We start from the raw sequence: 22827 nt of genomic DNA, 5'->3' as shown, positions 1-22827 counted from the left end.
AAGGAAATGTGGGCTATCTCTAGAAGCTAGAAAAGGCAAGGAAATGGATTCTCCTGTAGAGCCTGAAGAAGGAACCTAGCCCTGCAGAAATCTTGGCTTTAAACTTTCTGACTTCCTGGAGAAAGTCAAGTATCGTAAGATTTCACACATAAAAGTGGAAGATAAAAACAACAGCAACAACAACAACAAACACATAGATACAGAAATTAGATTGGTGATTACCAGAGGGGAAGTGGGAAGGAAGAAGGGCAAAGGGGTAATAGGGCACACATATGGTGATGGATGGTAATTAGTCTTTGGGTGGTGAACATGATGTAGTCTACACAGAAATTGAAATACAATGATGCACACCCGAAATTTATAAAACGTTATAAACCAATATTACCGCAATAAAAAAAATAAAAACTTAAAATAAATTTTAAAAAAGTTTTCTGACTTCCAAAACTGTAAGATATTAATGTTGTTTTAAGCCACTACATTTTTGATAATTTGTTACAACAGCAATAGAAAACCAGTATAGCAGGTAAAGTAAAAGTTCATCATTGGATTTTCTCTGTTTCAAGGTTTGTTTTCTTTTTTCTTCTACTTTAATCTAATGAAAGAAGTATGATTATTTGCATGGAAAACTCAAAACAGAACAAAAATGTTAATCCACTTTCCTTATCTGTAAATGATGAGAGTTGAAATATTAATCTCTATTAACTCTAAAATTCTATTATTCTAATGTTTCCCTTTTATTGATAACCTGAAGAAGTAGAACTATTCTGCCTCTTCTAGTTTTGCTTTAACTACCCAAATTTAGAATACAATTATAAGGACTGATAAAATATTTTACTTTTAAATATTCTAACATCAGCTTCTCTCAAAATATAGGAATTCAGTAAACATTTCTGGAATAAACAAATACATTAAAATGTACCAACGCTCCAAAGCCAATATTCCACAAACCAAACCCACCTTTTGCTCAAACTCATTTGTTTCCTCTGTCTTCCTTAATTTCTCCTAATTAAACTTTCAATCTTCTAGTTTTCAAGAAATTATTTATTCCCAAGCATCTATTTCCCACAGATAAATTATTTTCTCAAGTCAAACAATACAAGGCTATATTTAATTAGAATTACAATATACGTGTACTTTGAAATCAGCAGCAAATTAAACTGCCTAAATGAAGGAGAAAGTGAAATTAACTAAATTCTCATAGAAAAATGTGATCTCTTCAAGCTTTACTTTCGCAATAAGCTAGTGAAAATAATGTCATTAAGATGCATAAATGGTTTAATGATTATCATCTTTTATCATAAAATAATTTGGCCACACAATATGTAGGCATGCAGTTAAAGGGGTAGATAGAGAAATTTTAGGCAGATCACATGAAATATATGATGAGAACTAAAATAGTCTATACTTTATTTTCTATGAATAGGGACATGGTCAACATTTTTGAACCAGGCTATTTAAAATATCAGCAAATTGGCTTCAAAAATATACACAATATCTATAATTTAGAATATATCTTAATTTTCATATCTATGAAAAATTGAAGCCAATGTGTATATATATTTGAATATGTTTGTAAAATCAATCTGGGTCATGAGCAGAAGTGTCCAGTAGTATAAAGCCTACCCAAAAGGCTCCAGGGAATAATCATCTGTAGTTTAGGCTTCCTAAAAGTGGTTTTATTTCTAACGGAAATATTTGAGCACAGACCATGCTAGTTTGCTTCAGTGTACAAAGAGCATTCTGCACTGGAATTACTCATTTCCCCCAAAAGATTACCGTGTTCAAATGAACTTGAGGGCTCACTTGATTATTCACAAAGTATTACCTCAATTAAAACCCTGAAAGTCACAGGAAAGAAACCTGAATATCTTCTGTAAGTCGTTTATATCCGTCAGGAATACATGCACTATCCCTTGGAACTCAGATTTTCAAGGACCTTCAAAAATGGCTGAGTCCTGGGGGCCAGCTTGGTGTCACAGCGGTTAAATGCACACATTCTGCCTCAGAGGCCGTGGTCCACTGGTTTGGATCCCGGGTGCGGACATGGCACTGCTCATCAAGTCATGCTGTGGCAGACGTCCCACATATAAAGTAGAGGAAGATGGGTGCGGATGCTAGCTCAGGGCCAGTCTTCCTCATCAAAAAGAGGAGAATTGGCAGCAGATGTTAGCTCAGGGCTGATCTCCCTCAAAAAAAAAAAAGATATGTGAGTCCTGAAAAAATAGTTAATGACTTTATAATTTAATAAAAGTCTTCAAAGATATCAAGAAGTATCTTGTACCTATAAGATATAGCAGATGATATTCAGGTGCTGCATATTTATCTGTTAATAAAAACAAGTTTAAACAAGAAGAAAGTGAGTTGCTTGTTCTTAACAAAATATGGTAATTTCAACATGGCATAAATTTTTCATTATTTTTATAGCCAAATTTGTATACTGATTGTTGGATGCAGCAAATAATCAGTTTCTGTGGTAGAGGGTAAAACCTCTAAAGGCAAGCAGTTCCCATAGCCTTTCAAGTCCTTAAGCTCTTGAACCTCTCCTCGCTTCATCTGCTTTATCTAGTGCCTCACGGGCATTTTGCATTGTGGACTTTTTTTTAAAGAATAGCTATTAGCATCACTCAGAGAGCAGTGTTCCTCAGAACGAAAACTTGGTAGTACAGCGAGTGCTCTGTGTTTTTCCTAGAGGTACACACTTTACTACACAGATGCACATGCATGTGTGGACGTGTCTGTTTTCCTACAAGCAGAATTACCTAGATTTTACCTGCTAATACTGAGCCCCTGACACAGGGCCTGGTGTTTATTGGACAACCCACAAACTTAGTGAATGAATTAGAGGTGGGCTTTATATTCAGGCGAGCTGGGGTCTACTCTCACTTCAACCTAGTTATATGACTATAGTCAATTAAAATTAATTATTGATATTAAAACACACTTTTTGTCATATAACAACTAAAAATGTTTATCAATCTGTTGTCAGTTCACTGATTTATACATAATTCCATAGATTTATGGACTATAAGAAATGTAAGAGATAAATGAGAACTTGGCAGGTATTTATTATAACACTTCATTTCCAGGTATTTCATCTGCTGCCCAGAGATCATGTGGATTGTCTCCATTTCCCAAGGGTCTTATCTTGGGATAAGTGGAATATACAATTTATTACAAAACATAATTTAATAAACTTGGTCATACTGCATTTTATAGTGTATGGTATAACTATTGCTGATTAACCTGGGAAATGTTAATTTATTTTTTAGAAACTGAAAATAAGTAGGAAATTATAAATAGAAATACAGAATTAATGAACATATAAGTGATTAGTGAGTTACTAATTCATTCATTAATGAAGATGTAATTTTGTAATAATTACACATTAAGGTATTATCTAGAGAATTACTGGAATTTGCCCAAGAACAAAAATACAATTGTATTATAAAAAATTAAATGTTTTCTCTTGGCTTTGCTTATTAAAATCATTATAAATATTTGTTTTGTTTTACTCACTGAAGAAAACAGAAATACCAGGGTTTGGATATTGGTAGTAAAATCTGTGGCTCAGGAAGTTATATTGGCTTTAAAATAAGAGAATTTTTTTGTTGACTTTAACATTTTATATTGGTGTTAATTCATTAGCAATTTTTTTATATTGACTTCAGTTTCAAATTAGTACACTTTATGAGGCTAATAGGAATATGTATTTAAAATAAATTCCTTTCCTGTTTTCTGAGATAACCTAATGCATTATTGGCAGGATTAAATAGATGAAAGAGAAAGAATCAAATAAATATGAAAGGCAATAATGCTAAAATATGTCTACTTGGATGAGACAAATCGTGACTACACTACTCAAAAGATACTTGGAAACTGACATTAATTTACAGGTAGACAACTTGGGTGATGAAAAACTACTAATAAGGATTCATATTCTGATATGGCATTCAAATTAAGCGTGCACATAGCCATGACCCGGCAATTGCACTCCAGCATGTGTATCTCAAAGGAAATTCTCAGAGGTCGATAAAACAACATGAAAAAGTTATTTATTGCAACATTACCTTTTGTTGTGATTAGTTAGAGGCAAACTACTTATCCATCTGGAAGATTGGATAAGTTTTACATGGAATATTATTCAGTAAGAAATAATAATGGATTAAATATACACATAGCAACATGGTTGGATCCGATATAGTACAGTCCTTACTGGGAAAAAAAATGAAACAGATAGCAAATGTGTGCAGACATACATATATACATACACACATACGTGTGTACATGTGTATGATTTACCTAAATAAAAAGTATGCAATATTTCTGTAAGAATACATAAAAACAAAAGATATATATTAAACAAAATGCATTGATAGATTGATTTCAGATGTATGAGAGCCAGAAGAAAATAGGAGAGGGGCATGGGATAAAGAAATTATAAAATAAAAATAGAAAGCTACTTTTCAGAGATTGATAAAAATGTACCATCAATTTAGGAATACAGTTAACTCAACCACCTCTTGCAGGTTTTTATAAAAAACAATTATCATTTATAGACAAGTAATATCAATTCATTTCTTAAATCTATATTTATTATGCTCTCAGCATGTGTTATATCTCTTTTTAGATGCTAGCAATACAGCAGTGATTGATAAACAAAAGTAGAATTTACATACTAATATTTAATATAATCAATATTTGAAAGTTGGGTTTTATATAAAAATTATTGGAACCTTGAAATGGAAAATTTAAGATTTTTCCTTGTTTATAAAATTATTATTATTTTTCTGCTTTATATCCCCCAGTCCCCCTGGTACACAGTTGTATCTCCTAGTTGCAGGTACTCCTAGTTGTGGCATGTGGGACGCCGCCTCACTGTGGCCTGATGAGTGGTGCCATGTCCACACCCAGGATCCGAACCAGTGAAATCCTGGGCTGCCATAGTGGAGTGTGCAAACTTAACCACTCGGCCATGGGGCTGGCCTTTATAAAATTATTTTTAAAGATGAGATCCATTATGAAAGTAAAGATCCTGGCCAACAGAGAATATTAAAGTGGACCTAGAATATGAACTTTTGGAGCCAGGCAATCAATAAATATTTTTTGAATGTTTGAATAATTTAACCACTCCACTTTTAATTATAGACACTAACTACGCGTTTGAAAAGGCCAAATTGGTAAATCTATGACAAACTCTGACGATTTAAGTTCACTAAATTGAACTGAATTCAATAAATTGGGAGGCAAACTTCATTTTACCTATATAATATAGGAATTTAACTCCATAAAAGAAAAATCTGTTCAAGATACCCAAAAGCTAAAGTCGATTCAAAGAAAATTATTTCCCATTAAGAGTTTTGAGCTATTGACTTGCAGCTTCAGAGAAAAGAGAGCGGGCATTTATGACAGACAATAAAAGCAATTACAATGAGGACTCTTTGCTTTTTAACTATACTTTTAATCTTCAGAAATTTTACAGTAAATGAAATGTTTTTCTATGAGTTCTTTATGATATGAATAATATGAAAAAGACAAAGTTCAGAAGTAGCTTTCTGCTTTGCTATAAAGGTTTGCTGAGCTCAGAGTTAAGGATTGACTCAATAGTGCTAAGCTTAATATTTACCATCATTTCAATGCATCTTGAAATTTACAAAAGCACTGATCAATTCAATCATAAGTAAAAAGAGATGAGGTTAAATATCGCATAAGACTGCGTTCCAGCAAATCTCTTTAGGCAAACCAGAACTTAAGTGAACTGAAAGATGACTACTGACTTAAGGTATAATTGATTGGAGATTATACAGGAAAATACCATTTTCTAAAAACTGAATTTGTCATTGTGATTTTTGTTTATGTGAATGATGCAATTGTGTGTATTTTAAATATGAATCACTATTATGTTTTATTTTTAGAGTGGGTTCAATCTCAGTCAGTTCAGTCTGCTATAATGATATATTTATTTTAAGCAACAAATGCTTATTTCTCCTAGTTCTGGACTGAGAAGTCCAAGATCCAAGTAGTAGCAGATCAGGTGTCTGGTGAGAACATGGTTCCTGGTTTGCGGATAGCTGTCTTTTTGTTTTATCCTCACACGGCAGAGAGCAGAGGAACAGCAGCAAGTTCCTGAGTCTCTTCTTATAAGGGTACGAATCCCACTCACGGGGACTCCACCTTCATGACCTAGTTAGCTCCCAAAGACCCTACCTCCTAACACCATCATATGGGGGATGAGGATTTCAACATATGAATTTCAAAGTGCTACAGACATTTAGTCCATAGCAGGTTCCATCCTGTAAACAGAGACTGAAGCAAGGACATGAGAACAGGTAGTTTATATGGGAGGTGACCTGAGAGTGAAGAAATGGAGACAGTGAGTCAGTAAATCAGAGAAAGCCAATAAAGTGTACGTTATTGAGCTGCCACCAGGGTGGCTGTGCCATTTACGAAGCCATTGTCTCTCAGCTCCACATCCACCCTGGCAAAAGATGCCTGGACTCAGCAATCCGCACTTCTGTTTTGCCATCTTGCTCACTGTTGGGCTCTGCCAATAGGACTGCCAAAGGGAGCTTATATGCCTGGAGGGGAAAGAAGGCACCTGCTCCTTCCTCTTTGCTTCCATTGGCATTTGATTCGCCTCCTGTTCCTGTAGTCATCCCCTCACCGGGCTGTGGTTACACCCAGGCAGAAGTTCCTTTTGGTAACAATGGTCAACTGTATTTTTTCCATGACTTGCAGAACCAGCCTAACTAAATTCCCCTCAGACACCAGCACCAGAATGTGTCCTTCTGGGACATCCAGAATACTTGCCACTTCCTGTAGAGCAGGGCACAATTAGCTGAATTTCACAATGTTCCTCAAAATTTCAACACAATCAGAGTTCCTGTGGACTACACTGTGACAAGGAGCAGAGGAGTTAAATAGCCTTGCTACCCTTCTCATCAAAAAGCAAATAATAATTTATTCCATTTTCGGAGGGTTTTGAAAAGAACACGTTTGCCACATTCACTTGCTGATATAATTTAGGAAATACATATCCAGCACCACAGCTGCAATCAGAGCAACTCCTGGTTAAGATTACAGCAGTCCGTGGTCTTATGCCAAAATCCATCTGGTCGTTACAGGGCCCATGGATAGATATGACAGGGACAATCTATCTCTGAGGGTCACTATCTCCAACTCCACTGGTGTGAGGGATTGCTGTGCTTTGTCATCATGGCTAGGATTGGAAAGGCAGTTTCTGGGGCTTCTGACTGGCATTTTCAACTGTAACAGCTCTCTGACTCCTCAGGAAAGGAAATTAATTGCAGGGCTCTACCAGCTACTCAGTATATTCATGCCAATTACATCCTTGAGGACCGGGACAAGGAAGACAGAGAACCCACAGTGAGATATATTCAGGCTAGTACTCTGTTTACAGATGAGCTTTGTCTGTCTCTGCTCTGAGTGGCCATGCTGGCATTTGGGGCCCCCTCTTCTCTGTATCCACTGCTTTCACAAAGCCTGGCATTCCTTTTCCCCCTGGTGTACAGTCAAGCTGACAAATGGGCACATACAAAGTTGGGTAAGATTTGGAAGAGTATTTATTGTTTATATTTGTACTGGTATTTCAGGGACCTTTCTCAGAGGGAACCAGCCCAACCTACAATCAATGGGAGGCAGCGCAGTAATGACATAAGTCTTCTATTTAGCAACAGCTAATTTTTTCTGGTTGAACAAGGTAAAGACCCTATTGGGCTGCTCACCTACCTGATCTATAGGAACACCAAGCAAGGTCTATTAGACAGCGCCATAAATCCCTGCAGGCCCCGCTCATTGGCACTCCAATTTTGCTGATCATGACAGTAATTATGTCAACCATGCCCCTGGCAGGTAAGGGCCACCACCTGGATTCTGCTCATTTAGGATTCTGTCAATCTCACCGACCTGAGGGAGCCCAGTTCTCTATCAGCATCTGCTGTAATGAAACCCGGACCTACAGAGGACAGCCACCACTGAACCTCTCAAAGATGTACGTGACGCTTTCTAGCGCTCCCTTACCATTCCCACATTGCCGTGTTAGGACTTGTTCCACATGTCCTTCCCTGGATGTTAAAACACCAGTCATGGGAAAGAGCACAAGAAAGCAATAAATTCTTTTCTATCCAGCCTTGTAATGCACACCGCTCCCCCCGACCAGCCCCCATGCTCCTCCCAATGGCTTTGGTCCTATGCCCTCAAGTGCCACTAGAACATTTGTAGCCTGAGCCACTGCCTGTATATATGAGTCAAATCTGACAAATCTTTCAGTAAACAGCTATTTCCTTTCGTATCAGGGACTGTACTTCTTGGATGAGGCTATGCCTAAACTTGACTCCAGTTATTGAGCCAGAAGTACTGATGACATTCAGGCATGAATCTTGAGGAAAATAATCATTATTTTGAGAGGCATGCAATTAGTCTCCAGACAATGGGAGACCCTCCCAGCACCAGCAGTGAGGAGGGGCCTATTTTGGCTTTCTCAGTGTTTTTAGGAGTATCTCATAGTTCAGCTTCCTCAGATTCATTGACCCCTCTGTCTCCGTCACAACACTCAGGGTCTTTCTCATTTCATATCAAGGCCCCTACTTTAGTGCAGAGACTTCTTGAGACTGCATATTATTCACCTTCGAGGTTCTTCCAAACTCATAATTAAAGCCTAGCCCTAATCTTCATCCCTGTTTTCTTTCTATCTGCAAGAGTTAAATGTCTCTGTAAACACTTCCCTGGGGACCTGTTTTTCACAGTGTGCCCTAAGTTGATAGTTATTGGATTTAGCCTGACATTTGTATTTTTCAAGGCTTCTAAGGCAGTTAATAAAAGGGCCAATTCCACAATCTGAATTACCATTACCTCCATGCCATTCAAGTGCTAGAGCTACTAGGTAAGCCAAAGCCTCCCCCTCTCCCTGTACCTGTTCCCAAGTCAGCACAGGGAAAAGGCAGAGGAACTGTGAGGGTACTGCATGTCAGAGCTCACATCACCCTCGCCTCTACTGGTAAATTGTCTCTTTTTATCCAGCAGCCTCTAAGTGATCCAGGTCAGAATCCCATCCTGAGGAACTGCTTTCTTGGGCCACTTCCATTGTAACTATCTTTTTTGGGGTTCCACCCAAAAACAGAGTCTGAAACAAGGATTTAGTTTCAAGTATATTATTTGGGAGGTAATTTCAGGAACTAAAGGAGAGATCCAGGAATGTGAGACAGGAAGAGGGGAAAGACAACAAAGCATGCATCACTGATCTGGTCACTGCTGTGGGAAAACAGTGCCCATTTCTGTAGGAGATCCTCTGAGGATCCACAGGGGATATGCCTCAGCAGTTTTCCTCTGATATGGTAGGAAGCAATTTATCCACTAACTCCCATCCCATTTGATTGATTGGTGCCTCTGGGGCCCTAATTTTCCAAGATTTTCAGGCCTTCTCTTTGTGCTGCTTCGATGACTTTCCTTGGCTTCAGGACACCCCAAAATGCAGAATGAGGCTGCAGAAGCCTGCTTGTGGCAAGACGCTTGCATTAGATATCACGAGTGTTGCACTGAAATAAGATGAGTGGAGGGAAAATATGAAATGAGGCACAAAATTAATAGATTGTAAAAACAATTGTTGTGCAAGTTATAGATCAATGAAGAACCCAGAAATAGACTCAAGTCCATGTAAAAATACATTGTGTGATGCAAACAATATTTCCATTTAGTGCACAGAATATGTAATTTTTACAGTATGATTCTTGAATTAGAGAATCATCAGCTGTTTAACTCAATTATTTGATTATCCTATCATCTTGGGGAAAAATAATGAAATTTACTGTAGTGGTTATATATTAATAACTGAATTCATATAATTGTATGACTTAATGTCATAACCTACACTGCAAGTTTAACAATCACTGTGTCATCTTCAGTTTTCCCAAAAAAAGACACTGTTTAGAACTTATGGAAAAAAACTTGATGATGTTATTTGTTATCATGGTGAATGAATAGAACTTAAAGTTTTTATTTTCCTGGATATTATAATATATAAAAGAGACTGAAAGTATTTTTTTGATAAAGCTAAGGTTTTTTAATGGGACATAATATTCCTGAACAAAACATTGGTGCCGAATTTGTTTTTCATAGAAATGTAACAGGTAAAATTATATGTAATTATTTTAAAGTAATGGTCCTCCAAACTGCAATATAAATGTGGAAAAGAAAAAAAGTAGAAAAAGCATCAAGAAGAGGATTAGGAAATTTGCCCAAGGTTAAAAGTCTTAGAAATTGATCTAATATTTGAAACCATTTCAGACTCCCAAGAAAATTGACTGTGTGCTCATGAAGGAAAATACAATCAGAACGAGCACAGCAGGAAGCAGACAAATCTCTTTGAAAAATAAAGTACATGGGCAATATTTATAGACATTTTGTCTGAAGTACACAGGAGAAAGAATGTAAAAACTGAGAATTAAGAGATATTCATAGAGCAAAAAACCAAGAGAAATAAGATTGATAGCCTACTATTAATGGACTTCAAATCCTAAAAGAAGAAGAACAGGACCAAAATGTATCAAGAAGGATGAAACAGAACTGTCATGTATACCATACTATAAAATGAATGGGAAGTAAAACTATATAGGCTCCTTATAATGCAAAAATACCATGAGGAATTTGTATGTTAAGTACAATTACAAATCTTCCACTTTTGGAGAAGGCTTTGGATATATCCACAAAATAAACTGCAATTGTTCTGAATTTCAGTCTAAATAAAGTATTTTCTCAATGACATTATAAGAAACTTTACCTGACCAAAAAACAGATCAAGAACTAACATAATAAATAGAGGCAGAATTTATAATACACAAATGAACATAAAGAGGACTTGAGTCAAGAGAAAGATGTGTTTTTGTAGGATGGAAAATTTCAACTTATTATAAGATGTTATAAAAGTAGTAGTTCTCCTTTAATTAGTTCATAAATTCAATACACTCATATAAATTTTATTTTGAATTTGAAAGAATGTCTCTAAATTTCCCAAAAAAATGTATAAAAATATTTTGAGAACAAATAAATAATAAGGTAAGACTTTCTCTGCCATAAAAATAACGAGTTATACAAACAACTGCTGTGCGAGTTAACCCAGTGACTACACTAAGGTTAACAAAGAGCCCAGAAAGCTCAAGTCCATACAAAATTACATTACTTGATGAAGACGTATTTTCAACTTAATAAAAAAAATATATTAGACTTGAAATTTGATGTTGAAGCAACACATTTTTTGTGGAAAAGCTCATATGTACTTGTTTTGGTTATGATGTTTGAGAAACGCCCCTTTTTGGTCCTGGGCCTATAACAATTGCGTTCTCCTTTTGCTTACCAGATAATTCACTAAATTTCTTGAGGGCTATAATTTTCAGTTTTAAGTAAGATGATGCAACCTTGCTAAAGTAAAGTAGTTTGATGTTAGTTTTAAATGCTAAGTTGAATTTAGAGTATGACTGATTTTCATGACAAATTTAAAAAATTGCCAGGTAGTTCTTCCCTCAATTCTCAGCTTATAAATGCCTGGATGCTGTTGATATCTTGATATCTACATTCAGCCCAATTTTTTAAAAAATCCTCTAGCTTTCTTCTTTGGGCAGAAAGTCATATATAACATGGAGAGAGAAAGATGTAACATTTAGTTTCCATTTGGTCCATATCCACTTGGATAGAAGTAAAAAGAGCCCACTCTTAAGTGCTACAGTTGGAAGCAACAAATTAGACTTTAAACAAGCTAAAATATCTGCTAGCCTCTGTGTGATTAGCCTACCATGAACTACAACTTAAGCAAAAGGCTATGGGGACTTCAGCTCATAGCTCAGCAATGAAAAGTGCTTGAAAGTTGTCAATCCCATACGTAAAACAAGAAAAGTCTGGACAAATTGAAAATCAATGACTTTTCTTGGACCCACCAAAAAACTGAGTTTGCAGGGCAAACTACCATTAGGAATCTGGAAAGACAAGTCCAAGTCAGAAAAATACAGACAGGATGTGCTTAACTGGAACAGGAACCACTGGCATCATAAGTTTGGAATAACATTTAAATGGCAATTTTGACATATTGCTGGAGGCTGAGTGTGAACTAGCATGAGAGTGAGAAACCCCTGGGTCCACAGTCTTGGAGGGAGGTACACATTCATAGGCTTGACCTCCAGGAACCCCAACAGATTTTCACAGTGCAGTCTCCAAGAGATCTTCTCTTGGCCATGGCAGGGAGAAGAATAATCCCTGTGAAACACATCCAGAGTGTTTTCCACACAAATGCCTATTCTCAAGGAGGAAAGACTTTCTAAAGCCTTGACCTAGAGCTGAGGGGGAAGGGCATTCCTCTTACGCCATCCAGCCGCTTCTAAAATTCCAGACTTACACGGGGTAGGAGGAGAGCTATACAAGAAGAAACACTTGTGAAGGTCATTGACCAGAGACACAGATTCCCTAAATGATTCAGACTTAATTAGGTTTAATTGGTATCCTCCCTGTTACCTTACCTCCACAACAGGGCTCCAGGATAATAAAAGTAGATACAGATGGAAGAGCCACAAGACACAGACTCTCTTCGAGGTGGAGCACTTAGGAAAGCCCAGAGTCAAAGGAGGAGGCAAAAACAAGCATATCAGAGAACCCAGTACAACACATATGGCTTTCAACAACAACAAAAATTACAAGACACACCAAAGTTAACAAGCAGCACGGTCTGAAGAGACAAAGCAAGTATCAAAACCAGACTCTGATATGAAGAAAAGGTTAGGATTATCAGATAGCAAATTTAAAATAACCATGAACAACACGTTAAGGGTGCTAATATAAAAAAATTGACAAGCTGCAAGAACAAACAGGTAAGGTAAGCAGAGAAATGGAAACTCTGAAAACAAATCAAAAGGAAATGCTAGAAATCAGAAACATTGAAACAGAAATGAAGAATGCCTTTGGCGGGGTCATGAATATATTTGACATAATCAATGAAGGAATCAGTGAGGATCAAAACAGGTCAACAGAGACTTCTCAAACTAACGTGCAAGGAAAAAAATAATTTTAAAAAAGAACAAAACATCCAAGAACTATGGGACAATTTTAAAAGACATAGTGTACACATAACACGAATACCTGGAGGAGAAGAAAGAGCAAATGAAACAGGAATATTTGGAGTAATAATGGCCAAGAATGTTCCAAAATTAATGATAGACAAGAAACACAGATCTAGGAAGCTCAGAGAACACTAAGCAGAAAAATGTCCCATAAAAATTGTATCTAAAAAAAAAATTGTATCTAAGCATATATTAAAACTGCAAAATTTAAATAAATAAAATAAAATAACTTAAAAAGGAGGCAAAGAGAAAATATTGAAAAACCAGGGAGACACTTTCACCATAGAAGGATAAGAATGACAGCAAACTTCTCATCAGAAACCATGCCAACAAGAAAATAGTGACATGAAATTTTTCAAGTGCTGAAAGAATAAAACACCAACCTAGAGTTCAAAATCAAGGAGAAATAAAGCCTTTCTGGACAAACCAAAGCTGAAGGAGTTAATCACCAGAAGACCTGGCCTACAAGAAAAGTTCCAAGACTTTTCATCAAGGAGAGGAGAATCATATAGGTCAGAAATACGGACCTACAGAAAAAAAGGAAGAGCATCAGAAGAGGAGTAAATGAAGGTTAAAACAGTCTTTTATCTTTCTTATTCTTACTTGATCTAAAAAATAACTGTTTAAAGCATAAATGGTAACAATGCATTGGATTATTGTAAAATATGGATAAGTGAAATGATTGACAAAATATAATAAAGGGGAGGATTGGCAATGCTCATAGGGTGCTTGCATGACGCATGAAGTGGAATAGTATGATCTGATGGCGAACACAGATTACCTAAAAATGTATATTATAAACTCTAGGGCCACCATTATTTTTTAATAGGAATATAATTCACTTAGTGGAAGAGGAGATTAAAGGCAGTCATAGAAATGGTGAATTAAAACTAGAGAAGGCAGAAAAAAGCATCTAGCAATGAATAGAACACAGTTATAAACATGGTTATTATTAATCCAAATATATCAGTTACAACTTTAAATATGAATGCTCTAAAAACATCAATTAAAAGACAGAAATTGCCAGATTGCATGAGAGATGGGATCCAATTATATGTTACCTAAAAGAAATTCACTTCTAACACAAAGATGCTGATACTTTAAAAGTAAAGGGGGCCGTCGCTATGACCAAGTGGTTAAGTTCGCGTGCTCTGCTTTGGCGGCCCAGGATTTCACCCTTTGGGATCCTGTGTGCAGACCTAGCACCACTCATCAACCCATGCTGAAGCGGCATCCCAAAGGCCATAACCAGAAGGACCCACAACTAAAAAATATACAGCTATGTACTGGGGGGCTTTGGGGAGAAGAAGGAAAAATAAAATCTTTTTTTTTAAAAAAGTAAAAGGGTAGAGAAAGCTGCACCATACCAACAAAATCAAAAGAGAAGTGGAGTCCCTACATTAATTTCAGACTAAGTCAACTTCTAAGATTATCAGGGATAAAGAGAGATGTTACATAAAAACAAAGGGTCAATTCTTTAAAAGCATAACAATCTTAAATGTGCATGAACCTTACAACATAAAGATAAAATATGTGAGGCTAAAAGGGAGAAAAATGAAAGGAGAAATAAACAAACCCTCTATAACAGTTAGAGATTCCAAAACCCTTCTGTCAGTACCTGATGCATAAAGCAGGCTGAAAACCATAAAGATAGAGATGAACTGAACAGTGCTGTCGATCAACTTAATATAATTGACATTTATAGAGTATTCATCCAATAATAGCAGAATACATGTTCTTCTCAAGTTCACATGGAGCATTCATCAAGATAGACCTCCTCCTAAACATAAAACACACCTTAACAAATTTAAAAGAATAGATGTTATGAAAGTAAGTTTTCAGACCACAATGGAAATAAACTAGAATTAAAGGAGAGCATTTCCGGAGCACCTACTCTGCTCCACACTGAGGATTGGGGCCGTTACCAGGATGAGAAATAATGCAAATCCTGACGTTTGTAAGCCAGCTGCCTCCTCCAGAATCTCCCACCTGCGGTATGGATGTACCCATTGCACCGAGAGGAAACCGAGGTCCAGTTAGTCCAGGGATTTACCCCCAGCTGCACTGTTCATTTTGGTGATAAGCTGCAAACAAGTAAATGCCCCTCACTGGGAGCCGAGTGGTCACAAAAAAACCTCTGGTGTCTCTAACAATAAGATGTTGTAATGGGGAGTGACATCAGCAAAATGGCAGAATAGTTTTCTACTATCTTCCCCCAGAGAACACAGATTTTGACTCTAAGCCATGGGTGGAGTGCCTTTATGGAAGTCTGGGAGTCCAGCAGAGAAGTTCCAGAACACTGTAGGAGCAACCCTCCCCCTTCCCCCGAAAAAGAAACCTCAAATTAAATGCATTGAAGAGGGTAAGAGGAATAGTTTCACTTAATCTGTGTCACCCCTCCTCCAAGGCGGCACAGCTCAGCACCCAGAGGGCCCTTCTCTCCTCTGATTTCCCCAGCGGTGAAAGTGACAATGTGCGAGGGAGCCCTGGCTTCCACAGCTCTGTGGGACACTGTCAAAGAGATTTGCTTCTTTCTTCCCCCAACCAGAATGCAGAGGTGTGCTGCACCCCTGGGTGTGGGGTGGTGGGCGTGGGAGAGGTTGAAAGAAGAGCAGCCAGGGCTCTCCAAGGGCATCAAAAAATTGAATATAGAGTTAAAAGAAAACTTCAAGCCCGGATGTTTACAGATAAATTCTACCTGACAGTTAGGGAAGAAATAATACCAATTCTGCACAATCTGACCCAGAAAACAGAAAAGGAAGAAATGCTCCCCAACTTTTTTTATGAGACCAGTATTACTCTTATAACAAAACAAAGACTTTTCAAAAATCAAATATATAAAAAAAACTTTTAACTACTGGTATCTGTCAAGAACATAGATGAAAAAATCCTTAACCAAAATATTAGTAATTTGAACCTAGCAATACTTAAAAAGACTAATACATCATGAATGTAAAGTTGATTCAAAAATGGAAAAAACACAATTAATACAATTCACCATGTTAAAAGATTAAACAAAAATATATACTTATATTAATATATATTATATGAGTAAAAACAGTTACAATTCACATTCATGATGATAGAAACTCAAAAAACTAGGAATAGAAGGGTACTTTCTTGATCTATTTGTGAAAAACCTGCCGCTCAACAAAATATATGTAAGAACTGTATGAAGGAAACTACAAAACATTAACAAAAGAAAGCAAAGAATATTTAAATAATAAAGAACCACGCATACTGTATTCGTGAGTTAGGAACCTAAATATGGGTAAGATGTCAGTTCTTCCAGATTTGATGTACACAGCACAATTCCAATCAAAATCCCAACAAGCTATTTGGCGATATCAATAAGTTGATTCTAAAATTTATATTGAGAGACAAAAGTACTCAAATAGCCAAAACAGTTCTTAAGAGGAAGAGCACAGAGAGCTCACATTAACCATTTTCATTCTTACCATAAGTTACCATAATCAAGATATTGTGTATTGGTGAAAGGATAGACAAATAAATAAGTGAAAAAGAATAGAGTAGCCCAAAGTAGATGCATATAATTATATCCAATTGACTATTGAGAAAAAAATGTAAAGACAATTAAGTGGACCAAAGATAGTTTTCTCAAGTGGTGCTGGAAAAATTACACACCAGATGGAAAACAGTGAACCTCGCAACATATTCCTCATACCTTATACTAAAAGTTAACTCAAATGAATTATAGGGTTAAATATAAAATGTGAAAATATTAAATATTTAGAAGAATAGATAGAAAATCTTCATAATATTGTTTTAGGGAGAGTTAAATATGACACTAAGCATGATCTATTAAAGAAATAAAACTATAAATTTCACTTCAGAATGATAAAAATTTTTGTTCCGTGTAAGACATCATTAATAAAATGAAAAGTCAGACTATGGGTAGGAGAATATATATGCAAATCATGTCTTACAGAGGACTCGTGTCCAGAATATATAAATCATTCTCTAGTCACAACAATAAGAAAGCATACAACTTGATTTAAAAAGAATGGAATTGGCAAAGCTTTTATGACACTTGACAAAAGAATATATGTGAATGGCAAATAAGTACATGAAAAGATGATAACTGTAATTTGTTATCAGGAAAAATAAAATTAATACTAAATGAAACACTATTCACCCCTATTTGAATGTCTAAAATATAAAGTTCTCATAATGCCAAGCACACTTGGATCTTCAGCTCATCTGGATTTGTTTTAATGTGTGGTATTAGTTAGGAGTCAAGATACATAGGAGTGAAGATACAGTTGGAAAATTCACCCATCATCAATTATTGAAATTATCACACTTTCCCTACTGCACTGAAGTGTCATCTTTGTCATAAATTATCTAATGGGATATGTGTGCCTTCAGACTCTCTATTTCTTCCTTTTGATCACTTGGTCTGTCCTTGTGCCAAATCTGCACAACAGACATCGATACTGATAGCACCTTGAAACATCGTTTAAATGTTCTAGTTTTCCTCTCCAAAATTGTCATGGCTGTTTTGACTGTAAGCTTTTCCTTAAGTATTTTGAAATTATGTTTTTAATTTGTGCCCCCTCCCCCAAATAATCCTTAGGATTTTGATTGAGATGGTTTTGAATCTATTAATTTGTGAAGAATTTGAATCTTTAAATATTTAGTCTCCTAATCTTTAAATATATTTTTTCTTCTATTCAATTAGGTCTTTAATTTTTTCTCTAATGTTTTGTCATTTTCAGTATGGAGGTTTTGTACATCTTTCGTTAGATTTATGACAATGTTTGATATTGATGAATTCTATTGTAAGTGGATAATTGAGAATTTTGTTTTTTATTTGTTTGTTGTTGGCATATAGAAATATGATTAAATTTTGTATGTCAACCTGGTAATTAGAAAGACTGATACATTTCTTTATTATATCTGAAATTTGTCTACTTTTGAATTTTCCACATAGGCAATCATGGCATCAGTGAGTAATGAGAGTTTCTTTCTTTTTCAGTTTTCATTATCCTTTTCATCTCTTTTCTTGCCTTACTGTGCAAGCCGGGGCCTCTGGTACAATGATAAATAGGAATGGTGAGGGGAAGCATCCTTGTTTCAGTCTATAACCACTAAATGAATGTAAAATAAATGTTTACAAATGAAAAGTTCATTTTGAAATACTCTGAAAATAGAGTCAAAATCTTTCGAAAGAAAAGGAAAAGAAAAAATGTGGTGCAATTTAAGTTTTTAAACATTCATGACTGATGTTTGTAGCCTATTACCTCATTTACTTTACTTCAATCATGTATGCATACAACAATAATCATAGCTGATATAAAACTGAGTTTATTACTGAAATATCAGACTAATATGTATGACTTTTCAGACAAAACAACAGCCATGCCAAGAAATAAAATATATTTGTCCCTTCTCAAATTGTCTACTTTCAATTTGTTGACTTTACCAGTTGGTTTCTAACTATTAGCAAGCACCATAACATTCAGTTACAGCACAAATAGCAGTATGTCATTTATACACAATAGAATAGAGAGCTGAAATTTAAGTCCAGAATTGTGAGGAATGAAAGGAAGCCTGATGAGTAATTCCACTCTATTTAACCAACTGAGAGAGAATGACTCAACATCTACAAACAGGGCAAAAGTCAACCTCTTTATGCAACACAATTCTCCAAATTGTTCCACTTGTGAAGAATAAGCTTAATTCTCAGAGCACAATATAGAGAAGACAATTTGCATTGTTTAGAGAGTATATTAGCTACTTTGACTTCCAGAGAAGTAAAACAAAGATGGTGCACTGAAATGCAATTCAAATGTAATTTCAACTCAGCTTCAGAGGCTTGTACACTTTCCCTCTCCTTAGACCAGTTCAGAACTCCATCCCTCCCCTCAAAGGAGGACTTAATCTTTAGGATCACTTTATATAATCTTGGAGAGATTTTGTATGCCATACTATCAGGTCTTCGAAATGCTAGACGAACATGTTTTGCTAATTCCTTCTACAATTACTAACTTGAAATTTAAGAAGAGCCATATACAGGAAAAAGAACACAATAGTGATGTGGAAATAAGTTCCTCACAAAAATGGAGTCTGACTACTTGACATTAAATTGTCAAGTATGTTATAAAGATTTTACTCAAGATAAAATCATAATGTTTGTTACGTAAGCATTTCAACACATTTCTTTTCCTCCACTGTATTTGGTTTCTATTTCTGTCATAAAAAAGAGAGACAAAATGCGTAGCTTATAAACCGCTAAATGTGTTGTGTACACAACACAAATCTATTATCTCACAGTGTGTAGGTCAGGGGCCCAATACAGGTCTTACCAGGTCATAATTAAGGTGTTGGCAGGTCTGCATGCTTTACTGGAGCTCTGGGGGAGAATCCATTTCTATTCCCATTCAGGTTGTTGGCAGAATTCAGTTATTTGTGGCTGTAGGACTGAGGTCCCCATTTCCTTGCTGGCTGTCAGCCAGAGATCATTCCAAGCTTCTAGACATCACTGCATTCCTTGGTTCATGGTCACTTTCCATCATTTCTAAAGCCAATCAGCAGTGGTGGGTTGAGTTCCTCTTATATTTAGCTCTCTCCTGCCTCTTCTATCTCATCTCTATGATCCACTCTTCTACCTTATTCTTCCACTTTTAGGGACTCATGTGATTACCTGGATAATCCAAGATAATCTCCCCATTTCAAGGGGGATTTGGGGAGAAAAAGCAGAAAGAAAAAAAATAGATTGGCAATAGTTGTTAGCTCAAGTGCCAATCTTAAAAAAAAAAATATTTCTAGAAGTAAGATGTCCATTCCTTTCCTATTTCAGGAAGTTAATAAATAGTTTGTCTCTTTATAAAGATTTTATTTTTCCTTTTTCTCCCCAAAGCCCCCAGTACATAGCTGTATATTTTCAGTTGTGGGTCCTTCTGGTTGTGGCATGAGGGATGCCGCCTCAGCGTGGTCTGATGAGTGATGCCGTGTCTGCGCCCAGGATTGGAAGTGGCGAAACCCTGTGCCACAGAAGCAGAGCGTGTGAACTTAACCACTCTGCCGTGGGGATGGACCCTAGTTTGTCTCTTAAAGTCTCGAGAAATAGTATTCTGCTACAGCAATAAAGACATAATTTACAGGTCACCTGAATCATCCTGAAAATATTCAGATACTCAGTTTCAAGGTACTACAGGATAGCAAGTTTGAACCACGCCCTCCATCTACTTGCACTATTGTATACGGGAGGATTAGAGAGTGTAAGATCTCTATAGTACCATGACACATGATTACCTGAATAGGACTTTGCACCACTGAAATAGAGTTGAACTGGAGGTGTGGGGGAGAGAGCAAAAATGATAGGCTTTAGATATTTACAGGATATGGCTTTAAACCACCCAAGTATACATTGTCTGGGTAATATATTAAAAATGCAAAATTCTGGCTTCACCCAAGTTCTACAGAACCCGAATCTCTGAGAATGGTCAAGGCATTTTTATGTTAGGACGTGCCCCATGTGACACCTATGTATTAAGCTTTGCAACACACTGTACATCTTACATGTAAAGGTTTGCTCAATGTAGCTGCCTAAATATCATATGGAATATGGGCAAATCTGCCCAGAATCATCTATTGAATAAGTAGGATCTTTTAAACCTAAAAATATAAATGACTAGATGTAAATTCCAGGCTTTTGACTTTAAAATTATGCCAACTACAGAAAACTTGTCACATGGAAGACACTTGACAAATATTACTTCTTCTCTGCTCACGGAAATGCCATTGTAAAGTAATGGGGGCTTCCTTTTCTCCTAAGACAAAACTGGATGAGCTAAAATGAAGACAATAGCCGGAGGAAATATAGGAAATGGGTCCTGAGAAATGGCAGTTCTACATGACACATTTAGTTACGAATAAAGCAGAAAAGATTGACATAAAATCTCAGGACCAGTAAAGAAGAGGGAGGCAAGAGCAGGTGAAGGAAATATCAACTATCCAGACTACTGAGGGAGATGCAAGAACAAGACAAAGACAGGCAAATGGACAAAAAGGATTATATATGGATTTTGAAAGAATCTATGATGCTATTGAGAGAAAAAAATATGCTCAAACTATGTAACCATTATAGCCAATTAAAAGTCTTAAGGCAAATACAGTTTTCTTGTTCAATATTCAAAACAGAATCATATTATGAATAATAGGGCTTGCTCAAACCCTACTGTCCTGCACTCTTTGAGTATAAAAGTAGGGGCCTTGTGTATGAGAAAGATTTGGGATTCATGACGGCAGTCCTTTAACACTTAGGATGTGAGGGAGAGAAAGGAGGAAAAGGTCAGTAGGTCTGACTAGATACTGTTTGTCTCAGAATAATAATTTTTATATGGCTGTACAGAGCTGAAGCCATTCCAGCTGCAAAAGAAATCTTTAGAGAAAACATAAGTGTTTGACAAATGCCTATAATGGCCTTGTCGAGAGATAACCAAGGATGCTTTAGTTGCTAAGGGCTCTCCTGTGAAGTCCACAGGAAAATGAGTATTGCTGACCCCTAAGCAGCAGCAGTTCACCAGGTGTCTACCTGGAAAGGACAAGCCCACCCTGAGGGCTCTGTAAGCTTTCATGCAAAACAAACACATCCACCAAATCCTCTCCAGTGAGAAAACACATCACACTCATATGGTGAATGGCTAAAGTTACTCAGTGTTCTGAAAAGTTCTCAAACTTTAAGCCCTTGTCATCAGAAAGGGAATGTCATTTAGACTCTGCCTTCCATTCCCACAATCATTTAGACTCTGGCATGGAGATTTCCTATCGCTAACTTTCACACACACATGAATTCCTTTGATTCAAAAACAGTAATGCATGTGGTTGAACTCTTCTTGGACATGTTTTCAACATTTTAACACGCTTCAGAACTCAAGCGTAAGGAAATGTCTAAGGCAAGAAAACAGAGAAAAATTAAGTCTGTAACATTTGTGTGAGAGAGAAGAGGAAGAGCTGGGGCGACAATGAGGCAATGAGACAGACCGAGAAGAGATCAGAATAAAGGGTAGAAGAAAGACTGGAAAAAGTTCAAACAGCAAATTGAACAAGACAATGAAGTGATATTAGGAAGAAAAACAATATTGAAAGTAGCAAGAGAAAGATCACAATTGAAAAAAATGGCATTAAGTATATGTATTTTATTTTTAAGTCATTTATCTGTGAATTTATCTGTTTACATGTATTTATTTGGCTTTTCTTAGGTTTTATTTATTTAGCTCTTTGTATTGAAGATCTGATTCATTATTGTCATCCTTTCTTGTTTAATAGTGAAAAACTTTAAGGTCTGAATTGTTCCAAGTTGGGTGACCTCAGTTTATATATGTAAAGTTTTCTTATAATTATTTTATACATTAAAATTGCAACTCATACCTAATCTCCATAAAACAATTATAAAATTTGACTACAGATTAAGCTAACAAAAGGCAATCTCAATAATTCCAAAAAGCAGAAGTAGCATTTTTTTCTGGTTTTATTCTCTGCACAAGAAAATAAAGTATTCTTACCAGTCAAACTCTCTCCCCAGCTGGGGAAAGACTTGAGACCTGAGAAAGGATCTCCAGCCCTTCCTCTTGGGGTCCTTCCTCTATTTGGTATCACAACTTTGAAACCATATGGAAGCTGAGCACAAAATTTTATTCAATGGCCAAAGAATGGAGAAGTGGGAACTATGTTCACAAATCAACTT

The sequence above is a fragment of the Equus quagga genome, chromosome 9, assembly GCF_021613505.1.
Source record: "Equus quagga isolate Etosha38 chromosome 9, UCLA_HA_Equagga_1.0, whole genome shotgun sequence".
NCBI classification, from domain to species: Eukaryota; Metazoa; Chordata; class Mammalia; order Perissodactyla; family Equidae; genus Equus; species Equus quagga.
Note: the sequence above shows the minus strand (reverse complement) of the source record.